The sequence below is a fragment of the Podarcis muralis genome, chromosome W (genome assembly GCF_964188315.1).
Source record: "Podarcis muralis chromosome W, rPodMur119.hap1.1, whole genome shotgun sequence".
NCBI classification, from domain to species: Eukaryota; Metazoa; Chordata; class Lepidosauria; order Squamata; family Lacertidae; genus Podarcis; species Podarcis muralis.
The window spans coordinates 25381079-25403090 of NC_135674.1; the positions used below are offsets into that span (position 1 = coordinate 25381079).

General features: G+C 46.6%; 1 pseudogene; it reads left to right on the forward strand.

The window, feature by feature from the left end:
• The window catches only part of LOC144326332 (inositol polyphosphate 5-phosphatase OCRL-like), a 262522-nt pseudogene that overhangs the window by 227264 nt on the left and 13246 nt on the right, over positions 1 to 22012 (forward strand).

Genomic DNA, 22012 nt, shown 5'->3' on the forward strand with positions numbered 1-22012 from the left:
AGGATGTTTGTGTCCCTGTGTTCCGTGAAGTGGGACTATTGTCCTTTGTTCTTTTTCTCTTTGCTGTCTGATGCTAGAGAGAGAGGGAGCCATGTTGCAGTGCTCCGTGTGTGTGTTTACATGTAAATAAAGTCGATTAGCCAAAATGCTGAGTTGCTGAGGTCTGTCACGCATGAAGCACAAACTCTGCGGATCCCTAAGTGTGCCGGTGTCGCTTGGCATCGGTCGCTGTGATGTTTGGGCTGAAGCAAGCTTATGAAGCTCCCAAACGATCGACCAGGAGGGAGGGAACATGCCAGTCGGGCACATGTCTCTGCCAGGGTGCTACTCGAGTGTAGGCTGAACTCCTGACAGAAACTACGGAAGGGGAGGTTTTAGTCATGGGGATTCCACCATGCTCTGAAAAGGAAAACATTGATTTCAACAGCAGGCCTGCACAGCAGCAATCTACTCGCCTGCGAGTCTCATCATGATCAGTGGGACTTCTTCCCGAGCCGGCGGTGCATAAGATGGGCTGCACCCCTTGCACCCAACTTGTACCTAAAACTCTGCACAAGCCTGCACCAGAGAAGAGTGGAGTTGGAAGGGACCCCTGAGGGTCATCAAGCCAACCCCCTGGGGCAATGCAGGAATCTCAAGTAGACTATCCCTGACCGATGGCCCCCCGTCTTCTGTTTTTCCTCTCAGCCAGGACACACAACAACGAGACTGGAGGTGGGGGGAAAGATAAATTTTGATGAGGGAAAGGCAATGGGGCCGATTTGTCAGGCGCACACAGGCACAGCTTGAAGACTTTACGCAGAGAGGAACCCCACACGGGAGACACAGATACACAAGCACACAGAAGTCAATAACCCAAGAGTGGCTTCTAAGTGGGGGGTTGGCTGAGTACAGGGTGGGGCGGAAACATGTGGAGCTTTGCAGAGGGGAGGCAGAAAGCGTTTGTCAGAGGGAAACTCACTTTCCCTTTTTAGAAACCGGCCAAGATCCCTTCTGCATTTGCAGCGCTGCCCCCAAAGTGACCCTTTCAATCCACTTGATAGTCCAGCTGTAGGCGCTGGTCTTCCAGGCAGAATGAAAGTCGCGCCCACCGATCCCGCTTCCTTCCTCTCCCCTTCCTGCCCCCCTCCGTTCTTTGCTCACCTGCCTCCTTCCCGTCCTCTCCCCTGCCTGCCTCCTCCAGCCGGGAGTGCCCACCCACGACCCCCAGCTTCCCAAGCCTACAGTGAATGTGTCCCACCCCCCCCCCCCCGCAGGATGACACCCAGTGCGGACCGCCCCCACCCTGCTCCGCCACTGCTCTGGAAGAAGCTTTTCTGCTGAGAGCAGGACTTCTCTGAAGACTCGGCTGGGGTTCTGTAATCTCTGGTGATACATCCCACTGGCTGAGGTGTGGTGAGCTGCAGACTGACTCCCACAAGTCACCAGCTGAGAGGTCCATGGTCCAGATGCCACTACACCCCTAGGTGCTGAAAAGTACCAACTTGAATGGCTCTGAAAGGAAATCAGACAAATTCAACATTGAGATTTCTATGCTGTCCATCGGACTGGGTTGCCCCAGCCATTCTGGGCGCTCCCAGCAAATTGAAACATCCAAAACAGTAAAACACCCCAAAATCTTTCCTGTACCGAAGCCAATTGGATTGACTGTTGAATCTTCTTCCAAGTACTTTGGAAAGGACAGGAGCTTTCCCTGCACTTGAGAGCAGTCAGCTAACGTAGGGGTACAGGCCAGGCCACAGGCCACTCCCAGCTCAATCCCCTCACCTCAGCATCGGCCGCCTGAGGCAGCTGCCTCACTCTGGCTCATCAGAGGTCCGGCCCTGCTTGGGAATATGAGTGGGAGAGGGCCATTGCACTCAGGTCCTGCTTATGGGCTTGTTGTGAGCCTCTGCTGGGCAACTATGGGGAACAAGGTGCTGGACTAGATCATCCATTGGTCTAATCCAGAAGGACTGTTCTTACATCCGGGCTGGACTGGAGGCAACTCCAACTTGCAAAAAGCCCTGGAACACCAAGAATTGCAGACTCCCACACTCGCAAGCAAATGAGATATTGCTTCTTAAAACAAAAGAAAAAAACAAACCCCTTTTGCCAAGCTTGGCGACCACGTCCAGTAGCAAACAGACCAATGAAAGTTGCATTTTTGCGTGGGTAGGAAGGGTGTCATTTTCCTTTGGCTGATTTAGGTCCTCGGCTTTTAGACTCCAGAACTGGCACAAACAGGGATGGAACTCTGCTTCAGTTCAAAGGGAGGTATGATTGGCAGGCAAGGTGACACAGCCAGTTATGTGGAAGGGAGGAGGAGGAGGGTGGGGAGGTCACAAGGGAGGAAAGAGCTCTGCACCTCAGCTCAGAATTCTTTTGGAAGAGTGGAGGGGAACAGAGGAAACCTTTCTTCCCTTTCAGTCTTTAAGTCTTTTCTCCCCCCCCCCTCCTTTTTCCTTTTTTCCCTTTTTTAAGAATGTGCTATACGGAATTTCTGAGGGGGAAATTCGCTACGGATCTCGCCTTCCCCAGAAACCCCTCCACATAGCTAGGGCACGAGAGGGTCTGGGTAAAAGGCGGATCTACACGGATCCTCATGGATCCTCCACTTTTTTAAAAATAACTCCAACAAATGCAGTGTCAAATCACACCTAGAAGGCACACCTACAAACTGGACTATAAAAAACGTGGATCCAACACTTTGCCACGCTGCAGCACCACAAAAACATGGATCTGAGGCACGGATCCTCATGAATTCATATGATTTTTATATTGAAACAAAATAAAAACACCATGATACTGTAGACCACATCTTAGTCTGTAGGCAGAACCAAAAAAATCACGCATCCACTGTTTCGTGGTGCCGCAATGGCGCAAAAACATGGTTAAAAAACACGGATCCTCATGAATCCTCTTGATTTTTGCACTAGATCAGCCCAAACTCACCGTCAAATTACACATCATGTCCAGGGGCACAGCCTGCACCACACAAATCACGGATCCACGGCTTCCTGGCCATACCATGGCCCAAAAATGTGGTTCCAAAGCATGGATCCTCATGGATCCTCATGATTTTTGCACAAGACCAGCCCCAAGTCACTATCAGATCAAACATCATGGCCAGCGGCACAGCATCCACCACAAAAATCACGGATCCATGGCTTCCTGGCCATACCGTGGCCCAAAAACGTGGTTTTGAAGCATGGATCCTCATGATTTTTGCACAAGACCAGCCCAAAGTCACCATCAGATCAAACAGCATGGCCAGGGGCACAGCATCCACCACAAAAATCACGGATCCACGGCTTCCTGGCCATACCGTGGCCCAAAAACGTGGTTTTGAAGCATGGATCCTCATGGATCCTCATGATTTTTGCACAAGACCAGCCCAAAGTCACCATCAGATCAAACAGCATGGCCAGGGGCACAGCATCCACCACAAAAATCACGGATCCACGGCTTCCTGGCCATAGGTAAAGGTAAAGGTACCCCTGCCTGTACGGGCCAGTCTTGACAGACTCTAGGGTTGTGCGCCCATCTCACTCAAGAGGCCGGGGGCCAGCGCTGTCCGGAGACACTTCCGGGTCACGTGGCCAGCGTGACATCGCTGCTCTGGCGAGCCAGAGCCGCACACGGAACGCCGTTTACCTTCCCGCTAGTAAGCGGTCCCTATTTATCTACTTGCACCCGGGAGTGCTTTCGAACTGCTAGGTTGGCAGGCGCTGGGACCGAACAACGGGAGCGCACCCCGCCGCGGGGATTTGAACCGCCGACCTTTCGATCGGCAAGCCCTAGGCACTGAGGCTTTTACCCACAGCGCCACCCGCGTCCCTGGCCATACCGTGACCCATACCGTGACCCAAAAACGTGGTTTTGAAGCACGGATCCTCATGGATCCTCATGCTTTTTGCATTGGGCCAACCCAAACCCACTGTCAAATCACATATCATAGCCAGGGGCACAGCCTACACCACAAAAAACTCGGATCCACGCCTGCCTGGCCATACTGTGGCCCCAAAACGTGGTTCCGAAACATGGATCCTCATGGATCCTCACGCTTTTTGCATTGAGCTACCCTAAACTCACTGTCAAATCACACATCATGTCCAGGGACACAGCCTGCACCACAGAAAACTCAGATCCACGGTCATCTGGCAACGGCATGGCCCAAAAACGTGGTTTTGAAGGTCGGATCCGCACGGATCCTAATGCTTTTTGCATTGGGCCACCCCAAATTCACTGTCATATCACACACACATCATGTCCAGGGGCACAGCCTACACACCAATAAACTCGGATCCACAGTTATCTGGCAACGCCATGGACCAAAAACGTGGTTTTGAAGCACGGATCCTCATGGATCCTCACACTTTTCGTATTGGACCAACCCAAACGCACCGTTAAATCACACATCATGTCCAGGGGCACAGCCTGCGTCACGAAAATCACGGATCCACGGCTTCCTGGTCATACCGTGGCCCAAAAACGTGGTTTTGAAGCACGGATCCTCATGGATCCTCACGCTTTTTGCACTAGATCTGCCCAAATTCACCATCAAATCACACATCATGGCCAGGGGCACAGCCCGGACCACAAAAAACTGAGATCCACGGCTTCCTGGCCATACCGTGGCCCAAAAACGTGGTTTTGAAGCACGGATCCTCATGGATCCTAACGCTTTTTGCATTGGGCCAACCCAAACTCACTGTCAAATCACACATCATAGCCAGGAGCAGAGCCTGCACTACAAAAATCATGGATCCACGGCTTCCTGGCAACGCCATGGCCCAAAAAGGTGGTTTTGAAGCACGGATCCTCATGGATCCTAACGCTTTTTGCATTGGGCCAACCCAAACTCACCGTCAAATCACACCTCATAGCCACGGGCACAGCCTGCACCACAAAAATCATGAGTTTCACTACAAAAATCACAAAAATACCCTTACCTGCACTGTTAATGTCACCACTGCAATATTATTATTAGAGCCGATAACAGAATATATGACTACTGTATTTTTCGCTCTATAGGACACACTTTTTACCCTCCAAAAATTAAGGCGAAATGTGTGTGCATCCTATGGAGCGAATGCAGGCTCCTTGGCTTCAGCGATAGCAACACGAAGCCTCTGAAGCGCAGAGGGAGCGCTCCCTCCACTCTCCAGAGGCTACGCGTTGCTTTCGCTGAAGCCTGGAGAGCGAGAGGGGTTGGTGCGCACCAACCCCTCTCGCTGTCCAGGCTTCAGGGATAGCCGCCTTAAGCCTTTGGAGTGCAGCACAAGTTCCCGCTGCGCTCCAAAGGCTTGCGGATAGCCGCCTGAAGCCTGGAGAGTGAGAGGGGTCGGTGCACACCGATCCATCTTGCTCTCCAGGCTTTGCTTCACTGGAGAGGCGCTGCACAGTTTTTCCTCTCTGCGCAGTGCCCCTTCAGCGAAGCGGGAGGAGAAATGGAAGGGGCTCCGTTTCTCCTACTGCTTCACTGAAGGGGCGCTGAGCGGAGAGGGGGATAATTTTTTCCCCCTGTTCTCCCCCTCCTATGGTTCGGTGCGTCCTATGGTCTGGTGTGTCCTATAGAGCGAAAAATACGGAATATATTGTACCAAGATATGGTTCATCTTCAAGAACAGATCAAATACATGCCAAAGTATTAAAGAGGAGAAAAAATATGAAACTGCTTACATACTGTCAACTAATATCCAGATTCAAGAAAGACAGTATGGCAAACATTTAAATAAGTGAAAAGACAGAATTTGAGTCCATCATAACAGAGTTCTACCTTCTGGGTAAAATTTATAAACTATTACTCAAATATGACACCAAGCCCGAACAAGCAAAACCTTATATTACAAAATGGATGAAAAAATTTTAAGAGCAGTTCACAGTGGAACAATGAGAACAGTTATGAATAAAGGAATAAAATTTACTGCAAATTAAGCCCTAAAACAAAATTGGTACAGTGGAACCTCAGGTTGCAAACATAACCCGTGACTGAGGCACGTCCGCAACCCACAGCGTTCGCATCCTGAAGCGCCACGTCTGCACAGGCACCAGTGCAATTTGGCGCTTCTGCGCATATGAAAGCGGCAAAACCCGGAAGTAACCCGTTCCGGTACTTCCAGGATTTCCGCGGTCCGCAACCCAAAAACACGTAACCTGAAGCGGCCGCAACATGAGGTAAGACTATACAAAAATGTTCTTTCAATGGTATATAACTTTGAAAAATATACAGAAGATGAATAATGCAATGAATGGACATTGCTGGAAATGTGATAGACCTTAAGGAATCTTAAAACCCCCTAAATTTGCATTGGACCCCAAAACTATGCTGTTGGGAATGAATCCTTCAGCTACTGTATTGTGAAATCATCAGTCAAACTATTTAGTTATATGACCACAGCAGTCAGAGTGGTGTTGGCCAACATATGGAAATCTGACATATGTTCTGAAATAGATGCATGGAAAGAGAAACTATCAGAATATGCAGTAATGGCAAAACTCGAGAATTTAGTAAATAATTGACTCATCTTTGTAATTTGTATACAACTTAACAGAACTGTAACAAAATGAACATCTGTAAGGATTTGTATAATAGACCTTAGTTACAAAAATATTTCCTGTTTAAAAATAGAAGCTTTGTGTGTATATGATAAAGAAACAAATATATAGTAGAAGAAATCTTGTCTGTCTGATCTAGAAATGAAATCATATTTTAAAATAATTCTTGCTTTAGATTTTTATAATCATATATGGTATTTCTCCAATAGCAAACTACCTAGAATTGGAAATAATATTTAGTACACTAACCTTTGTTTAACTCTTGATAAATGTCAGCTTGCTGAGTTATTTTGTACGATTGTGATTCAATGTTATATTTGCGCTCAACAAGGGAAACCCACATGACCTGAAGGTGTTGCTGTGCAATGCTAGGTCAATGATTCATAAGACCACTGCCATCCATGACTTGATCGTGGATGGAGGACTTGACCTGGCATGTGTGACAGAGACTTGGTTGGATGAAGCAGATGGTCCTGTCCTAGCTGCTGCTTGCCCACCAGGTTTCTCTTACACACAGCAACCCAGGTCATGTGGGCGGCGGGGGGGGGGGGTTGTAGTGAATTTTAGGAAGTCAATAGCTTGCATCAGGCATCCTACTGGGAAGACCCAGTTCTCTGAGGGCATGTTCTGGAAGCTGGGCAATAGGGGCAGTACAGGATTCCTTTTGGTGTACTGACCTCCCCGCTGCACCAAGGATTCCCTGCCCGAGCTGCTTCAGGTCATGGCGGATGTTCTCCTGGAGATACCTAGTTTCGTTGTCCTAGGGGATTTTAACATCCATGCCAACATGACCTTACAAGGGGCTGCTTGGGACTTCGTGGAAAGCATGGCCTCCATGTGGCTGTCCCTGAAAAAGTTTGGCCCAACTCATAGTCACGGACATGCCTTAGACCTAGTGTTCACCTCTAGTGACGTGGGTGATACGACACTAGGTAAAGGTGAAACAAAAGAAGTGCGATGGTCAGATCACTTCCTGGTGCATCTGGACTTCTCCATGACCCTTCTCCTCTGCAGGGAGGTGGGACCAATGCGGATGGTCCGCCCCCGCCACTTAATGAATCCAAATGGTTTCCAGAGAGTGGTAGGGGATGCTTTATCCCATGTTGATGGCCTTTCAGCTGATTCCCTGGTGGCCCGCTGGAATGCGGAGTTGACCAGGGCTATTGACTGTCTGGCTCCGAAGCGCCCTCTCTGACTGCATGGAGCCCGGACAGCCCCGTGGTTTTTTTTGGAGCTGAGGGTGAGGAAACAATCGCTGAGACGGCTAGAGTGCCGGTGGCAGAAAACTCATTCTGAATTGGACCGGACACAGGTTAGAGCTCAATGTCGAGCCTACCAAGTGGTGATAGCGACGGCGAAGAAGACTTTCTTCACCGCCTCTATTGCATCTGCAGAAAATAGTAGCAGGAGACTCTTTCAGGTGGTTTGCAATTTAACAGAACCACCTTTACCACCGGGGCCTTGTAAAGACCCCAACATCTCCTGCAACAATTTTTCAAATTTTTATGCAGATAAAGTTGCTAATATTCGGAAGGAGGTAGACACCACCATGGGAGCAGGGTCGGGGCAGGAGAGTGCTAGAGCCCTGTCTGGTCAAGTTGCATGGAATCAATTTCAATCCATTACCCCCGAGAATGTGGACAGGCTGCTTGGATGCGTGAAACCAACCACCTGTCTCCTTGATCCTTGCCCATCCTGGCTAATAAAAGCAAGCCGGGAAGGGCTGGGCGATGGGCTCTGTGGGGTGGTGAATGCTTCCCTCTGTGAGGGTGCATTCCCAGACCTGCTGAAAGAGGCGGTCATTAAACCGCTTCTTAAAAAAACATCTTTAGACCCGGCCAGTATGGCCAACTATCGCCCAGCCTCAAATCTTCCATTCTTGGGCAAGGTGATTGAGTGGATGGTTGCTGAACAACTCCAGGCATGCCTGGAGGATGCAGAACATTTGGATCCCTTCCAATTGGGATTCAGGTCTCATCATAGGACTGAAACTGCCTTGGTCGCGCTGGTTGATGATCTCCGGTGGGCTAGGGACAAAGGTGAGAGCTGTTTCCTAGTTCTGCTGGATCTCTCAGCGGCTTTTGATACAATCGATCATAACATCCTTCTGGACCGTCTAGAGGAGCTGGGAGCTGAGGGCACTGTTATACAGTGGTTCTGCTCCTTCCTCCTGGGCTGTGTCCAGAAAGTGGTGGTGGGGGATGAGTGTTCAGACTTACTTGTGGGGTGCCTTGGGGTTCTGTCCTCCCCTCCATGCTTTTTAACATCTACATGAAGCTGCTGGGAGAGATCATCAGGGGGTTTGGGCTTGGTGTTCATCAATATGCGGATGATACGCAGCTCTACCTCTCTTTCAACTCAGAACCAGTGAAGGCGGTGAAGGTCCTGTGTGAGTGCCTGGAGGCGGTTGGAGGATGGATGGCAGCTAATGGATTGAGGTTGAATCCTGACAATATGGAAGTTCTGTTCTTGGGGGACAGGGGGTGGGCTGGTGTGAAGGACTCCCTGGTCTAGAATGGGGTAACTGTGCCCCTGAAGGACCAGGTGCGCAGCCTGGGAGTCATTTTGGACTCACAGCTGTCCATGGATGCACAGGTCAATTCTGTATCTAGGGCAGCTGTCTACCAGCTCCATCTGGTACGCAGGCTGAGACCCTACCTGCCCGGAGACTGTCTCACTAGAGTGGTGCATGCTCTTGTTATCTTCCGCTTGGACTACTGCAATGTGCTCTACGTGGGGCTACCTTCGAAGGTGACCCGGAAACTACAACTAATCCAGAACGTGGCAGCTAGTCTGGTGACTGGGAGTGGCCACCAAGACCATATAACACATGTCCTGAAAGACTTACATTGGCTCACAGTACATTTCCGAGCACAATTCAAAGTTTTGGTGCTGACCTTTAAAGCCCTAAATGGCCTCGGCCCAGTAGACCTGAAGGAGCATCTCCACGCCCATTGTTCTGCCCAGACACTGATGTCCAGCACCCAGGGCCTGTTGGTGGTTCCCTCACTGTGAGAAGCAAAGCGACAAGGAACCAGGCAGAGGGCCTTCTTGGTAGTGGCACCCGCCCTGTGGAATGTCCTCCCATTAGATGTCAAAGAGATAAACAACTACCTGACATTTAGAAGACATCTGACAGCAGCCCTGTTTAGGGACGTTTTTAATGTGTGACTTTTTAATATATTTTTATTTCATTTTTTTGGAAGCCACCAGAGTGGCTGGGGAAACCCAGCCAGATGGGCAGGGTACAAATATATTAGTAGTAGTAGTAGTAGTACTTTGTAGGATTTGATCATCTTTATAGGTCTTCTAAATTTCTAATCTATCTATCTATCTATCTATCTATCTATCTATCTATCTATCTATCTATCATCTATCTATCTATTCCCTCCCCCTTTTCCCTTTCTGTACTTCCCTAGCCTTATAAAATTGAATATATATATATATATATATATATATATATATATATATATATATATATTTAAAATTTACGGCTCCACAGTTTTCTTGGTCGCCCCATATTCATTACCCAACCACCTATGCTGCTCATGGCCAGATCACTTTGGGGCACTGCCATGCTGTAAAAAGATTCTCATGAAGCACAGATCCCCATGGATCCTTAGATTTTTTATGTTTGGTCACCCTGAAATCACTATCAAATCACACATGATGTATATGACCACAGAATGAACCACAAAAACCACAGAGCACAGCCAAGGTACAAACACTATATTAAATACTTTAATCCTCATGGATCGGCATGATTGTTAAATGGACTCTGTCAGGGAACTGCCATTGGAGCTAGAGGCAGAGGGAGGGCTCCAGAGGGGTGCCGGAGAGGGTCCTAGTCCTAGTAGGGAGAGAGGCAGCCCATCTACGGGGGAAGAAAATCAGCATAACACCAGTGGAGAAGGGGGGGCAGATGGGGGGATCGGAGGGGAGGCTCCAGGACTCCTCACTGGAGACCAGCGGAGAGAGTACGGGTACTCCGCTGCCCACACCCTCCCTGCGCAGGAGACTTAGACTTCCGCGCAGGGATAGTAGGAGGAGACTTGGTGTCAAACAGCTTTTATGCTGGAAAAGGTTCAAGAGACGCCCACTGACGGAGTCTGCCAGCGACTGAGACAGCCACGAAACTTGAGGCTGTCCAGACAGAGAGGGTTCAACCAGGCAACCTAGCCAGGAGTGGCAGCAACTTACGCACGAGCAACCCCTAGAACCATTACAGACTCCACCAAATTATATTGTAAGATCACACCAATGTCCATGGAATGACCGAAATACAAACGCTATCTGAAATGGTTCTGCATTAGCAAGAACAATGAATTAAAATGACATTCATATTCATAGCTTCCACTGTGAAGAACAGCACCTGGAAATTTTTGACGCTGCTAAACCTCAAGAATATCCAAGGCAGAGATTGTGATGATCTTACCTGTGAATGTAAATTATCAAACCAACTAGATGGAGACCACCATGAAAAACAATCACCTGTCTTGCGTCAATTCAGCTACAAATGGTTTTGGGACAAAAGTTGGTTGCTTTGCGGGGGTTGTAATTATAAATGGAGATTTAACTGCAAGTTTTCTTGCCAACAGATTTTGTCAGTGCAAACTTTGAAATAGGGGTTTCCAACGTGGTGCCCTTGGGCATCATGGTGCCTGCTGACAGCTTTCCTGGAGTCCACCACGTGTTTTTAGAAAAAGAACAGGATTAGTGGTGAATTGTGCCCAGCATGACTTCAGATTGTTCATAGTACATTTGATTGACTGCAGGGGCATATGAAGGGGCAGCGGGGTGATGGTGCCCCAGGGTGCCATGCTGGGGGGAGAGTGACAGTACGGTCGCTGTACTGGCTGCCACTTGTGCAGCGTCCGTGTGGGCTGCCGCTCTTGCGGCAACTGTACAGGCAGCCCCTCTCGCAGCGACCGTATGGGCCATATGGGCAGCTGCTCTCGCGGTGACTGTACAGGCTGCTGCTCGCGTAGCGTCCATACAGGCAGCCCCTCTCACGGCGGTCGTACAGGCTGTATGGGCAGCCGCTCTCCTGGCGACCATATGGGCTGCCATGCATGCACAGTCTGTACAGGACATTGTGTGCGCCCATCACCCAGGACTTGTTACCATATTATAGCTGCCACAAAATCTATCGGCATGCCACCAGAACCAGGGAAGCCTTGCCAGTTGCAGCTCACACAGTTGAAGTGAAATAAAAGACAGAAGAGTAGATCGGGAAGAAAGTTCCCCAGACTGCAGGAAAAGATAACAGTAGCTCCAGCAGCTGACTCAGTGCAGGCTGCTGAGGGGTTTGATTCCTTAAGATCACCAACTGACTATGAGACACCTGGAAAGCACTCAGCCTCAGATGACCTCCACTCCAAAAAGTGGGAAAGAGGATTTGACAGTGATCAATATTGATTCTTTTGATAGCAGCCCCATATTCTCAACACAAAGTGAGAAATGTTTGGACAAATCACTGATTTGTACATCAGTTCCCCCATGGCACAACTGTACCTTCCCCACACTCAGTCTACAAACCATGGGACTTGTGGGTTCAGTTGGCAACATCTGTGTGTATGACTATGACATAAACACACTGAAAGGATCAAACTGGATAAATGACTGCATAATAGATGCCTTTCTTGCCTCCAGGGTGGTCATGGCCAAAGAGCTAGGTCACGATGGAACAATTTTCCCACTTACCATACTTGCCACTTCATGCAGATATGTCAAAGATTGCCAATGCAAGCTCTGAAGAACTGTTTGAGATTTGGAGTGCTAAAGAAAGATGTTTTGATTATTCCAGTAAATGACAGAGAAGTCCACTGGATACTGATAGTAATCATTTTTAAAAGGAAGACCATGTTCTACCTAGATTCCAAACATGGATTGAACCACTCTGTGATTGATGCAATAACATCCTCCTTAGCATGTCTATATGAGATGGATTCAAAATATCCCTATAGTTTTGCGGCTGGTCATTTTTTGCACCAACTGATATACCCAGGCAAGGTAATTCCAGTGACTGTGGTCCTTTCACATGTACCATTGCACATCTGATTGCTTCTGCTGCCCAATTACAGTTCATACAAAAGGATATGGCTGCCATTAGACCCTGGATTGCAAAAGAAATAATACAGTACTGTGGGAAAACCTATTTTGAAAGACAAGACGAATATTTTCAAGTGGAAATTGATGCTGTTCCTCCCAAGAAGAGACAAATCTTGAACGAGAGTTACATTACTGTGTCTCAATCATGCCGAGAGGGATGGAAGGATACACTAACCTATTGCTCAGATATTTTACCTTCCTTGTTTGAAGGCTGCTGCTCACTATGTTTCTTGAAGGAAGGGTGCAGGAGGCCCAGTGGTGACCTAACTATGGTTTACTGTGAAGGAAACTGCAAGGACTGGTACCACTGCTTTCGCATAGGCATTGATTCAAAAGATCTTCCAGAGGTTTTCGTGTGTCCAGACTGTCAATCCACTGTGGCCAAATAGATTTTGAAACTGCGAACTGTCATATTCCACAGGTTGGTATAATACAGCAAAATCCAAACATATAGTTTTCATCATCATGGCAGGGATGGTCCTTTTCCATAGAATTCTTATTTATGGAGTTAGTTTTTATATCCTGCTTTTCTCTACTTTAAGGAGTCTCAAAGTGGCTAAAAATCTCCTTTCCCTTCCACCCCCACAACAGACACCTTGTGAGGTAGGTGGGGCTGAGAGAGTTCAGAGAGAAGTGTGACTGGCCCAAGGTCACCCAGCAGCCTGCATGTGGAGGAGCGGGGAAGCGAACCCAGCTCACCAGATTAGAGTCCACCGCTCTTAACCACAACACCACAGAAACGTATCTCTTAAAACTCTGGAGCAAGCTGTTCAGTTCGGCCTCGTAGTGATACTGATTTGTGGAGGGAAGGTTGGTGATGAGCAAGATCTGTTCCCATTTCCCAACACAGAGACACAGAGCAGTTTCTTTTGGGGGCTAAACCTGCAGAGTGTTTCTGTTCAGAATTTCCGTGGCAGAATTTGGCTAAGTGCCTTTATAAACATTCAGCTTCTCAAATCGAACCCCATAATGAAACTTTCAGGTGTAGCTGTTGGAGGTGGAGGGCAGAGAAGGTGCTAGTCCTTACCTCCCTCCTCCCAGCCCCATGATCAGTTGCCCAATGGGCTGAATTTCAGGGCTTTTGCATGTAAAGGGCAAGCTTGTTCTTTACTTGTTTAGATCTTTAAACTTGGGAACAGATATTTGGCTCCATGACCAAAATGACCAAAAGGGTCAGCTTCTAGAGGACTGGAAAGATCATGATTGTACTTCCCCTACCCTCAGCCCTAACTCCGTTGAGTATTTTTTGTTATGAGACTGAGTGTTTGGGGCTGCTCCTGTAGCATTCTTGTCTGGGGGGTTGATGGAAAAACAGAAAAGTGACCTTCACCTAACTCTCCAATGCCCTTCAACAAGAATGCTGTAGGAAATATTGCTAAGCCCAAAGGGAGGCAAGAATTTGCTTCAGCTCACCTTGTTAATGGCAGAGCAAAAGCTATGCGTGTGTCATTCTCAATCAGTCTACTTTCAGGACTGATTTTAGAACCCTCTTATATCAGGCCACATGGTCACTGGAGGTGGCCCCATCATGCAAACATGACTATCCACACAGGGACCATCTATTTTTGTTTTTTTCTGATACTGGATTTTAAGTTGCAGTTACATCTTTTAAAACAGCTGTCAGTATATCACACTGTATTCCACTTGCCTTCCAAAGGAACACGTGGCTCTCCCCACATAGCGGGTTAGGTTGAGACTGCTGATCCAAAGTGATCAGTAATTTTTACGGTAATTACAATCCTGCTTTCCCTTGTACCAGCTTACCTTGACTTCAGTAATGCCTTTGAAGAGGTCCCCCATTATATTATTGCAAAAAAACTAGTAAAATGTGGGCTAGACAAAGCTACTGTTAGGTGGATTTGTAATTGGTTGATGGGCTGAACCCAAAGAGTGCTCATCAGTGGCTCACCTTCATCCTGGAAAAAAATGACTATTGGGGTTCCACAAGGTTCTGTCCTGGGCCTGGTGCTATTCAATATTTTTATAAATGATTTGGATGATGGAATAGAGGGCGTGCTAATCAAATTTGCAAATGACTGCAAACTGGGAGGGGTTGCTAATACACCAGAGGACAGGGTCAGAATTCAAAATGACCTGAACAGCCTAGAGAGCTGGGCCAAAACCAACAATATGCAGTTCAATAGGGAGAAATGTAAGGTACTACACCTGGATAGAAAAAATGAAATGCACAGGTGGGGGACACTTGGCTTGACAACAGTACCAGTGAAAGGGATCTGGGAGTCTTAGTCGACCACAAGCTGAATATGAGTCAACAGTGTGATGTGGCAGCTAAGAACGCCAATGCAATTCTGGGCTGCATCAATAGGAGTATAGTGTCTAGATCAAGTGAAGGAATGCTACCACACTATTCTGGTTGGTCAGACCACACCTGAAATACTGTGTCCAGTTGAAGAAGGATATTGTCAAGCTGGAGCATGTCCAGAGGAGGGTGACCAAAATGTAAAAGGTCTGGAATCCAAGCCCTATGAGGAGAGACTTAGGGAGCTGGATTTGTTTAATCTAGAGAAGAGAAGATTAAGGAGTGACATGATAGCCATGTTTAAATATTTGAAGGGATGTCATGTTGAAGAGGGAGCAAGCTTGTTTTCTGCTGTTCTAGAGACTAGGGTGCAGAATAATGGATTCAAACTATGGGAAAAGAGATTCCACCTGGGCGCGGTAATCCAGTCAGGGAAAAAGGGAGGCATACTAAGTTTAGGGCACCGTTTCCAGCCCCTTCCCCTTTTCGGGGTGAGCATAGTGGATCCTAAAAAGGGCTGCTCAGTCATGGATACAGCTGCTGAGCTGCTCAACTGCCCCATTCCTTGAGTCAGAACGACTGAACGCCCATGTGTCGGTTCATGACTAGGGGCTTCACATTCCTGCCCCCGTAGCCATTTAGTGATCGCCATGGGGGGAGGATTTGGGGGGGTTGGGTTGGGTTTTTGGAAGACGCCTCTGCGTGAATTTGTTTTATGTGTGTAGATCAGTGCACACTGACCAACGCACAGTCTTCGCAGTAGGGCCCTGTTCCGATGGCATGAGTAGTCACGGCGAACTGGTGGATCCTATCTGCTGCAGCCTTCATCTGCCTTCACAGCCGTTGTAACACACTGTTTGTTATCACCCGCCTGTTCTGCCATTGAGGACTTCTTGGATCATTCTTTGTCTAGCTCCTTCCCTGTTATGTACTAAGCTTGGATCCTAGAACAATAGGCAAGTAGGATCCTAGAATGCAAGAACTGATTGGCTTGCAGGAAAAGACCAATCAGGCTCCAGGAGGGAAGCAGAATCAGCCAGTCAGACGGGACTCATTGTGTAAATAATGTATATAAAAGCCTGAGGTTTGGGGGGAATTCAGTCACTGTTTTACAAGCTGCAATAAAGAGCATGAAATCACTACAGGACTCTGAGCATATTTAATTTTCTTTGACCTTACCACCTTGGGTGACCCTGCTGGGAGTACGAGATTCCCAACGGCTTTGCTCACAAGGGTCATAGGAATGTGCAAGCCCACTCACCATGACAAGTGAGAGAACTGAGATAGATTGCACTGAGCCCTGGTCTCATTAGACAAAGTGTTCCACCAAAAAGGCTCTGGCTCTGGTTGAGGACAGCTGGATATGTTTTGGGCCAGGGACCACCAGTAGGTTGCTGTTAGATGAGCGTCACACTCATGGGAGTGTATTGGAAGATAATTCCCACAGATAAGAAAGGTCACAGACTGTTTAGGGCTTTAAAGATTAGCACCAAAACATTGAACCTGATTCGATACTCCACCTGTAGCCAATCCAGCTGATGAACAACCAACTGAATGTGGGCTCTCCACAAAGTCCAAGTAAGAACTCATGCATCTGCATTTTAGACCATTTGGAGTTTCTGGAGCAGTCTCAAGGGTAGCCCTGCATCTCTCTCTCTCTCTCTCTCTCTCTCTCTCTCTCTCTCTCTCTCTCTATCACATTTATACCCTGCACTCCCCAGCTCAAGTGTACAGCAAGTTAAAGTAGTCTAGTCTGCAGGTGACTACTGCATGGATCACCATGGCTAGGTTGGAAAGGGACGGGTATGGTACCGATTGCCTAACCTGACATAGATTCAAAAATTCCAGTTTGGCTACATTTGTGACCAATGCCTCCATAGAGACAGAAGCATCCAGGATCACACCGGGACTCCTGATGTCAGCTACAGGTGACTATTGCGCCCCATGAAGAGCTGGGAACTGGCAAACCAAACTGAAATTATTCTGGCCCAGCCATTGGACGCCCATCTTTAATGGATAGAGATTCAGCCGACTCCGTTTCCTCCATCCCAGCACACCCACCTAAAAATTGGCCAATATATCCAGGGTAGCATCTGGCCAGAGCCATGAAGCAGTAGATCCATGATGTTTGTGGTCAGATCTGTAGTTATGCACAAGATATTTGAATAAAGGGTGACTTTGGGGTTCCCCAATGCAAAAAAGTGTGATGATCCATGAGGATCCGTGCTTCAAAACCATGTTTTTGAGCCATGGAGTGGCCAGGAAGCCGTGGATCTCAGTTTTTTGTGGTGCAGGCTGTGCCCCTGGCCATGATGTGTGATTTGATGGTGAGTTTGGGCTGATCTAGTGCAAAAAGCGTGAGGATCCATGCTTCAAAACCACCTTTTTTGGTCCACAATATGGCCAGGAAGCCGTGGATCCGAGTTTTTTTGTTGTGCAGGCTGTGCCCCTGGACATGATGTGTGATTTGACAGTGAGTTTGGGTTGGCCCAATGCAAAAAGTGTGAGGATTCATGAGGATCCGTGCTTCAAAATCACGCTTTTGGGCCATGGTGTGGCCAGGAAGCCTTGGATCCATGATTTTTGTGGTGTATGCTGTGCCCCTGGCCATGATGTTTGATCTGATGGTGACTTTGGGCTGATCTAGTGCAAAAATAATGAGGATCCATGAGGATCCGTGCTTCGAAACCATGTTTTTGGTCCATGGCGTTGCCAGATAACCGTGGATCCGAGTTTGTTTGTTTTTTTAATAACATATTTATTGAAATTTTCAAAAAATCCAGAAAAAAGAAAAAGAAAAAAGAAAACATTTACCATTTAAACCTTATTTTCAATAACATCTTTCCAAGACTTCCCCACACCTCCCCTTCTTGTATTCCATTTCCATTTATTTAGTTCAACAAGTTCTTATCCCTAATTTTGACCTTATTGTATTTAGCTCATTATTCAATTTAGTTCATTTTAAATAGCCACTTTCATCTTATAATCCACAGTCTTTATACATTAAAATCTTTTTCTAAGGTCGACCCCAATTCCCTTCCACGAATTCCCCTTTTTTATACTCATAGCAAAACAAAATAAAGAAATAAGAAAAATTCAAAATATAATTGTACACCCTTTGGATTCCCAAGCTCCAACCCCCCTTTCCCGGTTTCGATCCCCAATGTCCATCAGTCTATCTGCTATCAGCCTGGAGACCTCACATCCGAGGCCCTTAATTCTCTCTCAGTTCCTCTTTGCCGGTTTTTTTGATAGTCCTTTATACCAAGCACCAAATCTCGGAGAAGCTCTATCTCAAAAATGTCCATTTTTCTTCCATCCAGACCTCTGTATCTAAAAGTAGAGCTCAAATCTTGTTTCTTAATCCTTTTGAGTCTGAATGTCCCAAATGCTCCAACTTCCATCTTGATCAAATTTGTAATCCATAGGTCTTCAGATCTCCACATCAGGAGATCTCTCCAATCTTCCTTGTCCAATTCAAACCAAATTTTCATCATCCAATTCTTGTTATTCTTTATGTCCTTCCTAACAGGCCTCTGGCCTTCCTTGATCTTCTGTGGCGTTGTAACTCCTCCTTCATTCCCTTCCAGATCATCATGTATCTCTTGTTCCCTTTTATCACATTTCTCAGGTTTCTCTTCCTGCTCAGCTGCAAAAACTTTTGATTCCGCTACAAGGATTTTTTGTTCAGGAACAAAAACTTGAGTCAAGTCCCTTCCAATTTCAGTAAATTTATTTACTGTCTCATTCAGTGTAGAGGCCCTTGTAGTCAAAATATTGCTTTGTTCTTGAAGCTTTCCAAGGAGATAAAAAGTCCTGTTCAGCTCAATGAGTATTTTTCCTTTTTTTTTTGCAAGTAAATTTTTATTCAAAATTTGTGAAGAAAAAAAAAGAAAAAAGTACAAACACATACAAAAATAAACATTTTAACATGACTTATTCATCCTATTTTCATGCTATACAAAAAGAAAAACGTACAATCATACCAACAAATAATATAAACCTTGGGCTCTACTTAGCCTTTGACTTCCCTTCACCCTTTTGGTAAGTATCAAATAAATCCCAGGTAGCGTAATTAGTTTATTAAAGTTTATAGTTATTAGCTGATAGAGTTTTTCTAATACCGCCAGTTCCTCCTATATATCCGTTCCAATATATTTCCAAAATTTACTCCAATTTTTTTGAAATTTCTGGTCATCTTGGTCTCGTATTCTGCTTGTTAATCTATCTAGCTCAGCATAGTTAATCATTTTGACCTGCCAGTCACTTACATTAGGTATAGTTTCTATTTTCCAGTTTTGTGCCAGCATAATTCCTGCGGGACCTGACATCTTTCCGCAGGGCCTGCAAGACAGAGTTGTTCCACCAGGCCTTTGGTTGGGGCGCAGCCTGACCCCCTCCTCTGGCAACCTGCACAGTATTTTGGTTGCCATCAATTTGATTTTAATTAATTTTTATAATGATATATTTTAGAATGTGTGATTATTCAACTATTTGGTTATTTGATTGTTGTTAGCCGCCCTGAGCCCAGCTTCGGCTGGGGAGGGCGGGATATAAATAAAATTTATTATTATTATTATTATTATTGCGGCTGTGGTGGCATAGAGAAATATTTTTTTATCTTCATTTTTTATTTCCTTACCCATAATTCCCAGCAAAAAGGCCTCAGGTCTTTTGGGGAAAGTATATTTAAAAACTTTTTTAAGTTCATTATAAATTGCTTCCCAAAAAACCTTCACCTTGTTGCATTGCCACCACATATGGTAGAGATCTCCCTGCACTTCACCACATTTCCAGCATATCTTATTTTCTGATCTATACATTTTAGCCAGTTTTGCCGGCGTGAGGTACCATCTATAGAGCATTTTCCAAACATTTTCTCTCAGGCTCGTACAGGCCGTAAATTTAATATCTCTATTCCACAATTTCAACCACTTTTCAAACTCGATGTTATAGCCGAAGTCAGATGCCCATTTAATCATTGCCTCTTTGACTTCCTCGTCCTTTGTATGCCATTCCAGTAATATGTCATATAATTTAGACAATGTTTTGTTTTTACCTTCTATTATTTCTATATTGAATTTTGATTTCTTGTCCTCAAAACCCATTTTTCTTTTATCTTGCTTTAACATATCATTCACCTGATGATATTGTAGCCAACCGGTGAATTGATCCTTTATTTCCTCATACGGTTTAAGTTTAAGCCCTTGTTCTGATTTTCTTACCAAATCTTCGTAAGTGGCTGTCTTCCCTTCCATGTTGGTCTTTTTTTAAAAAAAAAAATCAATGAGTATTTTTCCACTTACAGCCATTCTTGTAATGTCCCAAAACCCCCTCTAGAGGGATTATGGTTACTTAGTATCCTTCCAGTTTCAACCCAAAAGTCAAAATAACTTGTTCTTCCTTGTTTTCAACAATTTATATCCAAATTGTAACAAATCTAGCCAGCAAAGGCACCAAATACAAAGTTCTCTTTTTATTCCCCAACTTTGACAGCTACTTTGACAGCTGTCAAAATCTTTGTATCTCTTCGCCAGGCTCTCTCGCGGATCACTCCCGGTTCCCGGGGGGTTGCACTTCAACTCTCAAAATCAACTCTTATCCTCCAGCAAAATTACTTGTACTTTCCAATCGTGAAATTAATAACTTTTATCCAATAAGGAAAAGGATATTCTCTCAACCTTAGTTATCTAGTCCTTGCTTTAAATTGTTTACAAGTCGGGGAGACGGACTTCCTCTTTGCGCCTTCCCCAATCGTGCCAAATCCAAAAAGAAAATTTCCCTTTTTAAGTCCAATTTCCGTATTACTCACGGGTTGTTGCTTTTGATCCAAATGTTCAAAGGAAGAAGTCAGCGCTCTCCGTCCATGGCATGCGGCTTCACTCAGCAGGGGAAGCAGAGGACTCTCAGCACCGCACCGCTCCCCGTCCCCCGTTCCGTAGCCTTTAAAAAGGCTCCTTCACGGGTCGGGGGGCGCGCAAATGGTGCCCACCGAGTCACCACGTCCACAGGCTTCTGCGCCCGTGGTTTTTAAGGGTCCCCGCGTCGCCGGCGCGGCAGGACCCAACCCCTGCTGAGCTGATTCCCTCCGGAGCTCGGAGGGAATCTGCCATTAGGCGATGGCGCTAACCCGGAAGTCTCCGTGGATCCGAGTTTTTTGTTGTGTAGGCTGTGCCCCTGGCTATGATATGTGATTTGCCGTTGAGTTTTGGTTGGCCCAATGAAAAAAGCCTTCAAAACCACGTTTTTGGGCCATGGCGTTGCCAGATAACCGTGGATCCTAGTCTTTTGTGGTGCAGACTGTACCCCTGGATATGATGTGTGATTTGACGGTGAATTTGGGCTGATCTAGTGCAAAAAGCGTGAGGATCCATGAGGATCCGTGCTTCAAAACCACGTTTTTGGTCCATGGTGTTGCCAGGAAGCCATGGATCTGAGTTTTCTGTGGTGCAGGCTGTGCCCCTGGACATGTTGTGTGATTTGAAAGCGAGTTTGGGTTGGCCCAATATGAAAAGTGTGAGGATCCATGAGGATTCATGCTTCAAAACCACATTTTTGGGCTGTGGTATGACCAGGAAGCCATGGATCCTAGTTTTTTGTGGTGCAGGCTGTGCCCCTGGCTATGATGTGTGATCTGACGGTGAGTTTGGGTTGGCCCAATGCGAAAAGCATGAGGATCGTGCTTCAAAACCACATTTTTGGGCTATGGAGTTGCCAGGAAGCCGTGGATCTGAGTTTTCTGTGGTGCAGGCTGTGCCCCTGGACATGTTGTGTGATTTGACAGTGAGTTTAGGGTAGCTCAATGCAAAAAGCGTGAGGATCCATGAGGATCCATGCTTTAAAACCACGTTTTTGGGCCACGATATGGCCAGGAAGTCGTGGGTCCGTGATTTTTGTGGTGCAGGCTGTGCTCCTGGCTATGATGTGTGATTTGACAGTGTGTTTGGGGTGGCCCAATGCAAAAAGCATGAAGATCCATGAGAATCCGTGGTTCGGAACCACGTTTTTGGGCCACGGTATGGCCAGGAAGCCGTGGATCCGTGATTTTTGTGTTGCATGCTGTGCCCCTGGCCATGATGTTTGATCTGATGATGACTTTGG